At 41.3% G+C, this 14523-nt stretch overlaps 1 pseudogene; it reads right to left on the bottom strand.

Annotated features, from left to right (window-relative positions):
* Positions 1-615: 615 nt before the first annotated feature.
* LOC102910194 (fructose-bisphosphate aldolase A pseudogene) lies at positions 616-1948 on the bottom strand (annotated as a pseudogene).
* Positions 1949-14523: the final 12575 nt, after the last annotated feature.

Below are 14523 nucleotides of genomic sequence, written 5' to 3'. Positions count from 1 at the left end.
AATAACTAAGACAGCTTATCACAGAATGTTACTGGAGATGCTGTGAATGTGTTGCTCTGATTGGTTGATAAATAAAATGCTGATTGGCCAGTAGCCAGGCAGGAAGTATAGTGTAGGCAGGATAAGGAGAAACGAGAATTCTGGGAAGTGGAAGGCTGAGTCAGGAGATGCTGCCAGCCACTGCCGCCATGAGAAACAAGATGTAAAGTACCGGTAAGCCACAAGCCACATGGCAAGATATAGATTTATGGAAATGGGTTAATTTAAGATATAAGAGCTAGATAGCAAGAACCCTGACCCGTACAGCCATACAGTTTATAAATAATATAAGCATCTGTGTGTTTATTTGGGTCCAAGCAGCTGCAGGATTGGTGGGTGAGATATTTGTCCTGACTGTAGGCCAGGCAGGACCAGGAGATAACCCCAGACACAGAATGTGATTGATGGAAAACTGAAAAGATTTCATGTCCTGATCATGTAGTATTGAAAATATGACAGAATCTAGACTATATGGTAGATACATGTTAAGGAAAATAGAGCAGATCAAATTCCACAAATACATAATAAGAGGAGACATTATCAAATATATTTGACATTGAGGAATTTGCTTAACCTCACAGCTTTAATTCTTTCCCCCTTAAATAGTTGTTTATTGGCAGTGGTCTGGAAGGGATGGCATAATTAGCATTCACAGACAACACCACACACCAGTCACGAGGGCAGCATAAGAGTGATGGGAAAGTGCCTGAAGGCCCCCTCTTCAATAGCAAGTGGGTAGGAAGGAGGCTGGAGTGTCGGTGGGGCAGCCTTAGACCGCCTCTGCTTAGTAGGCATGGTTAGGGAGGAAGAGAGATTCACTGGCTGCAGCTCCAGACTGACCACTTGGAGTATACTTTCCTTGACAAGCAAGGCTGTTGGCCAGGACTCGCTTGATGTACTCCTCCTGGGCAGCCTTCATGTTTTCCTTCTTCCCACCCCAGGCCTTCAGAGCAGAGGCCTGCAGGGCTTGACTGTAAGAGAAAGTCAAGGCCCAGGGCTTCAGCAGTGGGCACTTGTTGATAGCATTGAGGTTGGCAGACACCTCTTCCTCACTCTGCCCTCCAAACAGGAAAGTGACCCCAGGGACAGCAGGGAGTACTGTGCAATAAAGTGATGTGACAGTTGCCATGGCAATCTCCTCATTGGAAAATTTCTGGGTACAGGCATGGCCTGGGGTGACCATGTTGGGCTTCAGCAATGTGCCTTCCAGATAGACATGGTGGTCACTCAGAGCCTTGTAGACAGCAGCCAGTACCTTCTCAGTTACATACTGACAGTGCTTTAAGTCATGGTCCCCATCAGGGAATATTTTAGGCTCCAAAATGTGTACAATGCCATTCTGCTGGCAGATGTTGGCATAACGGGCCAGAACATTGGCATTTTCCATGATGGCATGGGCTGAGGGAGTGTGTTCCCCAATCTTTAGCACACAACGCCACTTAGCAAAGTCAGCTTCATCCTTCTTATACTGGGCGCAGCGTTCAGACAGCCTATCCAGCCCTTGGGTGGTGGTCTCACCATTGGTTCCCGCCAGGGGCACCACACCTTTATCTACCTTAATGCCCACAACACCGCCCTTGGACTTGAAAACTTGGGGGAAGGGTCGTCCATCATCTGCCTTCTGGTAGAATGTTTCGTGGAAGAGGATCACCCCCTCAATGCAGGGATTCACAGGGTCATCAGCAGTCAGCAGCAGCTGGCGGTAGAAGCACCTGTTCTCTTCCGTGTTCTCGGTGCCAATGGACTGCAGCTGCTTGGCAATGCTTCCGGTGGACTCATCTGCAGCCAGGATGCCCTTGCCCGGAGCCACAATTCTATGAGAGATGTCAGTCAGCTCCTTCTTCTGCTCCGGGGTCAGTGCCGGGTATTGGTAGGACATGGCGCAAATGGTAGCACAGTCCTGGCATGGGAGGGGCGATCTGCCAGGTACAGCGGTGGGTAAGCGAAAGGACTGAGGAGCGAACGCGGCTGGAGTCACCAGAACCCCGTTCTGGGTTGCATTCCAAAAGAATGCAGCCCATTCGACTGAGGGGAATGGGGGGGTAGGGTGGGGGCACAGCTTTAATTTTTGAAATGGAGTCTACTCTAAGTATTAGAAAACTGAACTATAATTACTGAAGTAGCTAACTCATCATAAACAAATCCTACTATTTTCATGAAGTTTTATCATTGGGTATTTTTTTCTTACCTCAAGATAAAAACACTACATAGTGCCAAACATTGTACAATCATTGCGCCTATCTGGAAAGCAGCATTTTCACTGAGTTTGAAAAGTTTGAAACTAGACTAGAAGCTCTCCAGTTTGTTTTTCCCCTCAAAGCTATTTTCATGAAAACCTTTTAGAGAAATTATGGTGCCATGGTTTAGTTTTGACTCAATGCCTATGGTAAGTTCATTTTGAATACAAGGTTTCAATACTAATAACTTAAGAATAAGAAATCAGCTAAAGACCCATAGCTCTATGCCAGCATACTAAATGCTGTCAGCCATTTTGTTGAAAAGTCGAGTGATACATCTTATGCTAGACCATGTGTGCAATAGTTTTATTCCAAAGCAACCTTGTATCATTTAGGTAAATGTCTGTCACCACACTACTTAATTCAAACTATGTGGGTTCTCCTTTTTCTTAATTATAGTGTTTCAGAAATCATCAATTTTGTTGATTTCTTAAGCAACTGAGACAAAGGGATCTAATTCATATGCACTTTATCTTGTTCTGTCCTCGTGTTCTGAGAGCTATCAAGAGAATCAGCTCAGAGCCCACAATTCAGTTAGTTGACCAGTAATTTACACAGCACAAATCTAGATGATTGATGATAAAGGTGAAACAATTAGATGACTATGAGCAAGGCAGCTTTTTCTGGCCAAAGGCTGCTGCACCTTGCTGCCAGTTTTCTTATATGCATAATCAAGGTCCTGGATCATTGTTGCTATGGCAACCATCACTATATATCACACTAAAATCTGGTATTGAAATGTACAAGAAGCACAAGGCATAGATTTTTCATATCTTTTCCAAGTTCATTTTTCATGGTTTCATGTAGCAATCCAACATGAAACATTTCAGTTTTAAAAATCATGAATATATATTCTTTCCCTTTGAGATTTAGAACTAGCTTATGTGACTGAAATAGCAATTTGCCATCAAATGGATTTAATACATTTCAGACAATTACATTTCAATTTAATACATTTCAAAGCAAAGGGTGGAGATTGCATTTGGTGGTCTTCTATGGAGCTCATCTGTCTCTCTTGCTCCTTGATACCATGAGAATTAGCCTTCAGATTCCAAATTGCTGTGAGAACAATGTGTGGGGATTGCAAATGAGGCGTGACATTTTTCCTTCCACTCAATAAGGAGTAGATAAATGTTGAGATTCATGTGCTCCTCTCTGTTTAATTCATATGACAAAGACAGGGGCTTCTTCATCGACGATTGATTGCTCCTCCTCTGCCCTTTTTATAGCAGTTACTACATGATGGGCTTGGCACTTGGATGAGACACACTGTTCTCATTATTGGAATCAGTGGCATTAAAACAACGGGGAAGAAGGTTGTAGATTAGAATTACGTACAGAGAATGAAAAGTGATTTTAAAAAATTACCAACTGAGCCCAGCAACTAGCAAGGATGCATCCTGGAAAGAATTGTGCATTAAGCACTGAATGCTCAGACTGGGAGAGAGACCTACACCCATGTGTCTAACACATCTAATTCCCAGCAGTCCTCCTCATTCTCTGCAGAGAGATTATATAACTGGAAATGTTGTAACAAATAGAAGTAGAACACAGAGAAACCCTATTGCTGCTGGCTTGCTGTGCTTTTTTGCAAACATTTTCTCCATGCAAAGTTGACACATAAAAAACAAAAATCTTATAATACCTGTAATACCCATTGGCAAGACCAGAAAGTAATTTTAAAATTTTGTAAAGACCTCAAAGATTTGGACTTTGGGGATTTTGTTGTTGTGGTTCTGCCTTTTGAAACAGACTAATACTGCAGAGCTCTCTGGCTGGTCTTGAATTTATGGTACCAATCCTCCTTCCTCCCCTCCCTCTCCAGAGCTCTGGAATTATAGACATTAGCCCACCATACCCTGCTAGTCTTGAATTGAAAAACCTGCTTTTTTGATACTGAAGATAATTCTATGTTTGTAACATCTTTTCTTTCTATGATTTCTTTTAATGGAAAGACCCTACAATAGACTAAATGATGTCGCTAGCATATAGCTTGAAAAGAAGGATTTTGTGTTGCCTTATTTATCTTATTTTAGTAGCTGAACAGTTCTAGGATTAAATTCATAGGCTTCAGAACTAGAAATAAAAATTAATAATTTAAAATGTCCTTCAGCCATTTTAAAAGATAAGATGGATAAATGAGTCCCATTTAACTTATTTTGCTTTAACTCAAATATTGAAAGCAAACTCCATCTATTCAATGATCTCACTGAGTAAACATCACAAATGACAGGCCATAGAGAACTTAAATAGGCCACAGCAATTCCCAAACAGTCCACATTGAGGAAACTGCTTACCTAGAGTGAATTTCTAGAATGGATGTACAGTGGAGTTGCAGAATATATCCCTCCACCTGGATGACCAGTGTTTGACTTTCCCCATAAGGAGTCACATCTATCATAGCACCGGAATGAGTAGATCTTGCCTTCCTGATCTTTTTTTTAGCCCAGGGCCTATGTTCTTGGTACCAGAACACTCAGCCACCAAGGCAAATCAGAGCAGATCAAAGTCTATGCTAGACAGTGCAGAATCTTTCCATCATAGCCAAGAGATTTAATAGACAGTGTTTTAGATGGAAAACAAGTAATTAAAACTAATCAACATTGAATGTAAGATCTTAGAAATATTTTACACCTTATTAATACACACGTTTTGGTGACCAAGAGAAAATGAAGAAGCTACATCTAATCATAATAAAATCATTACTTAAAATTTGTAAATCTTTTGTTTTTTAAATTTTCAATTATTGTCGTGTGTGATGTAGTGAGTACAAGTGTGCCACAGAACATGTGTAGAGGTCAAAGGTCATCAAGTTTGCAGGGCAAACTTTAATGCATGGAGCCATCTTCCTGGACCTATTTTATTTGGTTTTTGAGGCAAGGTCTCATGTGCTCTAGGCTCAAACTTGCTATGTTGTTGAGGATGACTGTGAACTTCTGATCCTTCAGCTTCTACCTCCTCAGCACTAGAATTAAGGGTGTGTGCCATCATGCTTATTTTTCTGTGGTGCTAGGAACTGAAACTAGGGCTTCTTCTTTCTCATACCAGATACTGTGCTGGGTACAGATTCAAAAATAAAGAGATAAAGTTTGTGGTCTGATGGTATCTTCATGTACCTTGTATGCATGTATGGAAATGCACAGTTAATGCATTCTATGATGGTTTGAAAGAAAATGACCCCTAAAGGAAGTGGCACTATTGGGAGGTGTGGCTTTGTTAGAGTAGGTGTGGCCTTGTTGGAAGAAGTGTGTCACTGTGGAGGTGGGCTTTAAGGTCTCATATATGCTAAAGCCACACCCAGTGAGGCAGACCACTTCCTGTTACCTGCAAGATGTAGGACTCTCATTCACTTCTCCAGTACCATGTCTGCCTGCACACTGCCATGCCCCACCATAATGCTAATGGACTGAACCTATGAATTGTAAGTGAGCCCCAATTAAATGTTTTCCTTTATGAGAATAGATGTGATCATGGTGTCTCTTCACAGCAATAGAAGCCCTTACTAAGACAGAAGTTGGTACCAGGGACTGGAGTATTGTGATAGGCCTGACCATGTTTTTGTTTGAAGGAATATGGATCTTGGGACTGTGGATTAGAAAAGCAGTTGAATGCTTTAAATGCTGCTTAATGGGTCATCCTAGTAGAAGCATTGAAGACAGTGGTGCTCAGTGTGATTTGATGAACTGTGGGGGACTACCTAAAGAAGGTTTCAGAGGAGAAGAATATTAATAGATAGCCTAGAGATCATTCTTGTGATATTTTGCTGATGAATGTGGCTGCCTTTTGCTCTTGTCCAAAGAGTTTGCCTGAGACTAAAATGAAGGTTTGGATTAATTCCATTGGCAGAGGAAATCTCAAAACAACCTAGTATAGACTCTACCATTTGGATATTAGTGGTAACTTTAATGACGATTTATAATGAAAAGGAACAAGCTGAACAGGATAAACTACAAAATATAAAATTTAAGAAGAAAAAGAGCACCAAAAAAATGGAATGGAACTAAGTCCTGTGTTCAAGGAGATAACAGATCAAGAAATGGAATAAAGGGAGTGGCGACCTCAGGGCAAGATCCCACCCAGATAACTTTCCAACTTGTGAAAGAAATTAAAGAAAAGTTTAGAGCTGGGTGTGGTGGGGGCACACTTTAAATCCCAGCACTCAGAAGGGAAAAGCTGGTGGATCTCTGAGTTTGAGGCCAGCCTGGTCTACAGATCCAGTTTCAGGACAGCCAAGCTTAGGCAGTGAAAGTGCAAGCAGCTGAACTTGGCAGCATCAGCCACGTGGTTCTGGCTTTAGAGTCAAGGATAGGAGAAAGGCATTATGGACTTCCTCCAGGACTAAGAAAAGCTGCTGAGGCCAGGCATGTGTCAGGGGGTCCCTGAATAGAGGCCTAAAGAGGTCATTTTGCAAAGCTGTGAATTTGAAGTCTGGATTGCCTTGGAGACTCCATGATGATGGAGATGTCAGAGCGATGGGATACCTGCTGAGGAGAGCTGCTAACAGGGGGTGGAACCAGCCCAAGAGAGAGAAGTGTGTTGCAGTCAACAAAGCTGAACAGAGTTGGAGATCCGAAGAGTATTTGACATCAAACATGGAGATGCAGAATTGGGTGTTTACCCAGATGATTTTTGGTCTTGCTTTGGTCTAGTATTTCATCACTATGCTCCCTTCCCTACATTTTGGAATGGTAATGTATATCCTGTGCCATTATATGTTGGAAGTATGCGATCAGCTTTTTTATTTTGATTTTATAGGGGATTACAGTTAGAGTGTATGAATCTCAGAAGAGACATTGAATTTTATACTTTTAAATAAGTTTGAGACTGTTATAGACTATGGGACTTTTGAAGTTGGACCAAATGCATTTTTGTATTATGATATGGCTGTAAGTCTTTGGGGGCCAGGGAGTGGAATGTGGTGATTTTAACGAAAATGCCCCCCAAAGGGAGTGGAGCCACATCCAGTGAGACAGACCACTTCCTGCTGCCTGCAAGATACCCATTGTGACACAGAGTTGCTTCTGCTGCCTGCCGATCAAGATGTAGGACTCTCAGCTACTCCAGCACCACATCTGCCTACACACAGCCATGTCCCACCATGATGATAATGGACTAAACCTCTGAACTCTAAGTGAGCAACCCCAACTAAATGTTTTCCTTTATAAGAGTTGCTGTGGTCATGGTGTCTCTTCAGAGCAACAGAAACCCTAACTAAGACACACACCAAAAAAAGAAAGAACTTATTCCTGCCCCTAAAAAAGAAAACAAAACAAACAAAAATTACAAAGTTGCAGGGATGGTAAGATGGCCCAGTGGGTTAAGGCACTTGCCACCAAGCCTGAGGACCTCAACCTTATCCCTGGAATCCACACTGTAGAGAGCATGAACTTCACAAAGTTGTCTTCTGATCTCCATACATGCAATCCAGTGATGTGTAAGTGCACGTGTGCACGTGTGCGCACACGCACTTACACACACACACACACACACACACACACACACACACACACACACACATCAAATGGATACAATAAAAAATAAAGAAGCTTCAACAAAGAAAATACAGATAGATACGAATGAGTGAAACAATTGCTCAGTCCTTCCTGGAGAGAGCCTCCTCCACATGCACAGAGGTTGCCAAGAATGCCTCTCAAAACATTCTTCAGTACCATGCATCATTTCTATCCGTTGCTACTGGGAGTTCCTGCTGGTCACTGGCTGTTGCTGTCCTCTTACTAAGGATGCTTCTTAGATCAATGTTACATATATGTGTATATATGTAACATATATACATACATATATACACACACACACACACATATATACATACATATATATATATATATATATATATATATATATATATATATATATACACACACACACACACACACACATATGCTCTCTGGATTCTAAAGGTATGACCCCTATGCAAATTGACTGTGACCTCTGTCACAAAGTTCTTTGCAGTTCAACTCTATGCCTCTTATAGGTACTGATCCCAGCAAGCTTCTTGCATATACATCTCCATCTGAGAGCAATATTCACAATCTGGAGGAATCAACATGGCCCAGGATCTAATGAGTAACTCCATAGGCTCAGGAGTCTGACATGTTTGGCACATTGGGTGGGACTGTACTTGAAAGTTTCAGTGGCATCAACTAAAGCTGCCATGATTATGTCACACCAGGATGTCCAAATGTTTATTTATAATGAGCCTTGTGAAGAGCAAATACACAAATCCTCTGTGGCCCACCATGTGTAGAAAGCTGAATCATCATCCCCAGCATGAAGTCAGAACAGAGACTCACCAAAGATGAATCAAATGTGTACTGGCAGGAGGCAAAAACAGAAGAAAGTTTCAGGATTATAGTGAGGATGACTTTGAGGCAGAAGGAAGGAAAAATTAATGTAATAGCCCAGGTGGTATCTGGTAAGGGACTAACCAGGGAAGTGTTGGAACAAGATGGGTGGAAATAGATCTCTGACTCATTGGAAACTTAATCATGATGTCTTTCCTAATACTACCTGACATTCAGATCACTGTGAAAATAGAATTCCATTTACATTTTTCACTAAATAATTCAAATCATCTAAAACAAACAAATTACTACTCCTGCATTTCCTGTCAGTGTTGTACAATCAATGCTCTATCAAATTCAAAAGTTGCAGTCTTTTGGCTCCTCATGAGATTGAAATTTACACTGGCAACTTCATTTTAGTCTGAGGATTTATGGGCAGAAACCTATGAAAAGTGGATATGATGTGCTTTGATGAAAGTGAAAAATGGGGAAGGAATTGTGCACTGGCAATGTGAAAAACTTGGTGAACAAAATCTAGCAGATACTTCAAGTTGTGTCACTTTTTTTCACAGCTCTTTATAGATTTTCACAATTTCCAAAGTTAGAAGTAAGTAAGAAAGCCTTTTATAAGTGGGTATATAAATTCATTGTTAGTTATCCAGACAAGAAAATATTATCCAGTGCTTGCACATAGTTCACTTGAAACCATCAGATGAAGATTGCTCTCAGTAATCAAATACAAAAGTGTGATATAAGGGGATGGAATGGATATTCTGTCATCATGTTACTTTTTCCCTGGAAAGATTTGAACAAATGCACATTTACCCCAGCAAGGGCACCGACAGACAGATCAAGGTAACAATTTAACCCCAAGTCTAGCTTGGTGAACCAATGAGATTATTTGGCTTACTTACAGGAGCATAAGTGAAGAGTTACTTACAGGATCAGGGGAGACCCAAAATGGCTATCTTACCATAAAAATGTAGACCTGAGTGAAGCTACATCATGAAGTCCCACTTTCTGTTAACCACCTACTTCACCTGTACTCTAGCATCACCCAGGATTACTTGCAGCAAGGGGACAGCAGGTGACTATAATGCTGGAATCCCTAGTGAGGGTCCTGTGACCGTTCTGCCCCTCCTTTGACTAGGAAATGTCAATAGCCCTATATCATTTACTTTTCAGGTTGCTATGACAAAATACCAAACAAAACAAACATAAGGAATGGTGTGTTTTGGCTTACAGCTTGAGAGTACAGTGTATCGTGGCAGGAGGACTATGAGGCATTGAATGCCTTTCATCTGAAGTCAGGAAGCCAAAAGTGATGCACATTGATTCATGGATGGCTTTTTCCTTTTAAGCATTCTCAACCTGTGGGTTGTGACCTCTCCAGCAAAATTCTATCTCCAAAAAATATTTACATTTCAATTCATTAACAGTAGCAAAATTACAAAATTACAGTTATGAATTAGCAACAAAAATAACTTTATGGTTGGGGGTCACCACAACATGAGGAACTGTATTAAAGAGCTGAATCATTAGAAAGGTTGAGAACCACTGCTCTAGGACTTCAGTGCATGGAATGGTGCCACCCACATTTGGGGTAGATTTTCCCACCCCAATTTGCCTAATACAGAAACTCTCACAGACATGTGCAGGGACATGCCAACAGACATCACCATTGTCTCTTAGCTGATTCTCAATACTGTCAAGTTGACAATACTATTCCAAGTCCCACTATCATTGCCATAGATCTAGCTACCACAGTATTGTGGTATTTGTTCTGTTGTCATGGCTAGGTCAAGATAGGACAATTATGTTATGTGCCAACAAAAAACCATTACTACAACAATGGCAGAGTGGATGAGGTAGGGCATTGAGAGTTGGGGATAAATAAAAGCTAACTATAATAGTATAATAAATACCGTGTGTGTGTGCGTGTGTGTGTGTGTGTGTCATATACATATACATATATATATGAAAATGCCACAATAAAAATCTTTATTTTGTATACTATCTTAAACTATCAATATATAAAATTTTATCTAGGGAAAATGATTTAAAATACCCACTAAATGTCTTTTAGTGAAAAAAGTGTCTTTCAGGTATGCTTAAGATACTTTATTAAGACAATAGAGAAAATGAAAATTCATTATGCCTGTTTAATGATCACTCACCACTCTGCAGAAATGGACCAAGAATCTTCTCTTGAGTAGACAACAGAAGAATCCTGCTGTCTGAATTGGCAGGCCTCAAACCACCTATCTTTCCTTTATCTCAGTTTTTAAGGCCTCAACATAATATACTGGATCAGCTATGTTTTCACATTGAAAAGCTACCCAAATATAAAACAAAGAATGTCTTTCTTTTCCTGGAACTATCAACCAGACACAAAACAGTGGGCAGCCATCAAAGCAATGAGAAAATGTGGGATGATAAGTGATGTGCAGAGGAGGAAGGTCATTGTAAAAGCAAGGTTGTAGTATCACTCAGTGTGTCTGGCTTTGGAAAGTGGAAGCTTTATGATACAAAAAGAAGTCAAATCTGAGAGGCACAGTGAGTCCTGAAGGAAAACTCTATGCGAGGCTCAAGCGAGAGAGCTACGAGGCAGGCTTGAAACATGCATGCCCAAGTTGTTCTCGCTAAAAAGCATTGACTCTTCACTTAGGCATAGCTGAAGCAGTTTGAAAGCCTGGCTTCACTGTCTTTGCTTTGTATCTGCCTCTTTTACTTTGGCTGAAGACACAGAGATGAATCATTGTCCTAAACATCTGTATTGGAATTACCTTAGATCCTTCAATAGCAGGACTTTCCAGGGCAGACAGCCTCCCCATTCTCCAGAGATGATAGCTGTTAACTGGGATGGCAGGACTGCACCGTGGTACAGAAGTGATCATCTTCTAGGAACTGGACTGATCCCTCTAAAAATAACAGTTTGCAGGACTTCTTTGGAACACCTTGCAGAACCGGAACTGAACATGGTCAACCAGACCACACCTTGGACAGGAATGCTAATTATACAAGCCTCTTGATTGTTGCCTCACTTCTTCCTCTGTTTAAACTGAAAACTCACGTTAGTGTCCTCCAGACAGACTTGTGGTCATGGATCCCTTCATTTGTCCCCCTTCCCAATATGGCCACATCAGTTAAGTCTCCTTTCTCAGCCTTTCACAATTACCCATCTTTTCAATGTGTGTATTAGGGACAGTAACACAGCTTAGTTTGTTAGGGCTACTAGGGCCCAGGATTTACCTTAAAAACTCCAGTTATCTCTTGACTCTGTAATGGAAAAAGGCTTTTCTTGGAAAAAAACACCACACAGATTCTGGCTATATTGGGTACATATGGCAGGGAGAAGAAAGTGTCAAACAGGGTCACACCAAACTAAACACATTTGTCAGCAGGCCCAGAAGTCACTGTAAGTGACAAACTGTCACTTTGATTCTCTTATTCCTCTGTATTGAAGTAAGTAATGAACTTGAACTTGGAACTGCATGTTCTTTGGTCTCAAGGAGTATTTCAGTAGAGGAAATTAGCTGGTTAGATGTGCTATTTTCATAGACAAGATGGACCAATAGAGTCACACCTAAGGAAAAGACACAGGAAGGCTGTAAGTCTCAGTGAATTGAGTCTTTGTAGGAACAACGTTCTTTTAAGGGCAGTGCTGAACTCTATCGAATTTTCTATTTGAAATAACTGCACATCTTGTCTTTTGGCATATTACTGCATTCTTGCTCGTCGCAGAACTTTTATGTTGAATTCGGAGCTTCCTGCTTTTAGCCAGTTGTATGGTTAAATGCAGGAATGTGCCCTTCTTTCTCATAACCCAGTCATCGTATGAAGAGTAAAACCCACAGACCACTTACTGGAGTCTTGCTACTTGGGGGAAAGCTAACCCTATTCCTTGTATCCAAAGCGTGGTCCAAGGGGCAGCTATATCAGCAGCATCTGGGAGCTTGTGGGAAGAGTACCACTTCCCCCTGTACTCTGGACCTGCGGGATCAGAATCTGCTGTTGAACACATTCTTTGGTGATTCATGTACACATTACTGGTTCATCAGCACTGTTTTGACTTAGTGGTCTCGAAGTTGAGTGTTCAGCAGAGTCACTTGAGGGAAGTTGACTAGTTTAGGTTACAAGGTGGCACCTTTAGTTGCTAATGGACTCGGTCTGAAATGGGACCTGAAAATTTCTGTGTCCAACATGTTTCCAGAAGATGCTGAGAGGCTGGGGTCCACACTCTGAGAAATACTTGTTTAAATGACTCCCCTCATTTCTTAAAGAACCCAGTACTCTCGAGTTTATTCATTGTCTTGGTTAGTGTTTGTCAATTTGACACATTTGGGAAGGACCCTCAATAGAATAAAAGGTCTCCACCAGATTGGCCTGTGGGGCATCTTGTTGATTAATGATTAACATAGGAGGGCCCAACTCACTGTGGGCAGTGCCACCCCTGGGCAGTAGTCCTGGGCTGTGTAAGAAAGCAGGCTGAAGCATGCACAGCTCTGCACAGGTCTACACTATGTTTTCTGCGTATATATCATAGCTTCAAGTTGAGTGTCTTTATGGGATTCCTGAGTGTGTGAATGAGTGGGTCTCTGATTCTTTTGCCTTCTCCTGGGTTTGTTCCTTCCTTCTGTTAGTTTGTCTTGTCTGACTTTGATGTGATCATTTTTGTTTTATCTTATTATATTTTATTTTGTTAAAAATGAATGAATGAGTGACTGTATGAATGAATGAATAAATGAATGAAAACCTAGCCACTAGGGTAAAGGTTAATAAATGAATTGTCACTTATACTTGCTGGAAGAGGGAAAATCAATTTTCTCCAATAAACCACTTCAGGACAGACCTTATGTTCAGCAGTTGGCCAACATATAGTGGTCTCCACAGTTTTTTGTGTGCTTTCATTTGGTTACAGTTTTGTGGGGTTTATTTATTTATTTGATTGTTTTTACATCCTGACCACAGTTTCCCTTCCCTCCTCTCCTCTCAATCCCTCCCCCCACTCCACCTCCATCCACTCCTCCACTTCTCCTTAGAAAAAGGCAGACCTCCCATGGATATCACCCAGTCATGGCATATCAAGTTGCAGTGAGACTAGGCACCTCCTCTCCTATTAAGGCTGGACAAGGCAACCCTGTAGGAGGAAAGGGTTCCCAAAGCAGGCAACCCCGTCAGAGACAGCCCCTGCTCCTACTGTTAGAAGTCTCACAAGAAGTTTGGAGGATTGGTTTGGCTTGGTTTGGTTTCTTTCCTTTTGGGTGTTGTTTTGTTGTTGTATTGGGGTCTGGATTGTTTTTTGTTTTTGTTTTTGTTTTTTTGAGAAAGAACTTAAAGATGAATGGATAGGGAGCGGTAGGGAGCGGGAGAGGACCTAGAAGGACTTGGGGTTGGGGAAGAACAAGTTCAAAATATATTTAAATTAAAAAAATATTTTAGATAATAAAAGAGAAAAGAAAAGAAGAAATGAAGGAAGAAAGAGAAAGGAAGGAAGGAAAGAAGGAAGGGAGGGAGGGAGGGAGGAAGGAAGGAAGCAACCAAGCAACCAAGCAACCAAGCAACCAAGCAACCAAGCAACCAAGCAACCAAGCAACCAAGCAGGCAAGCTGAGCAAACCATAGGGAGCAAGCTAGTAAGCAGTGTTCCTCCATGGTCTCTTCTCCTGTTTCTGCCTGGAGTTCCTGTCCTAACTTGTCTCAGTGATGGAGTATGAACTAAGAGTTGTAAGATGAAACAAATCCTTTCCTCCCCAGGTTGCTTTTGCTCATGATATTTATCACAGCAATAGAAACTCAGCTCCGGCAGTCACTAGCTGTACATCAGGCATTCTCCTGACATCTCCAGGTTTCCTTCTTTACCACATTGAAATCATTGTATCCTCATCTGCTTTTGTGAGAATTCCATGAGATTTTATAAAACTAAGCACTTCACTCATACCTGGC

Source organism: Peromyscus maniculatus, chromosome X (genome assembly GCF_049852395.1).
Source record: "Peromyscus maniculatus bairdii isolate BWxNUB_F1_BW_parent chromosome X, HU_Pman_BW_mat_3.1, whole genome shotgun sequence".
In the NCBI taxonomy this organism is placed as follows: domain Eukaryota; kingdom Metazoa; phylum Chordata; class Mammalia; order Rodentia; family Cricetidae; genus Peromyscus; species Peromyscus maniculatus.
Note: the sequence above shows the minus strand (reverse complement) of the source record. Positions and strands in the feature narration are given on the sequence as shown.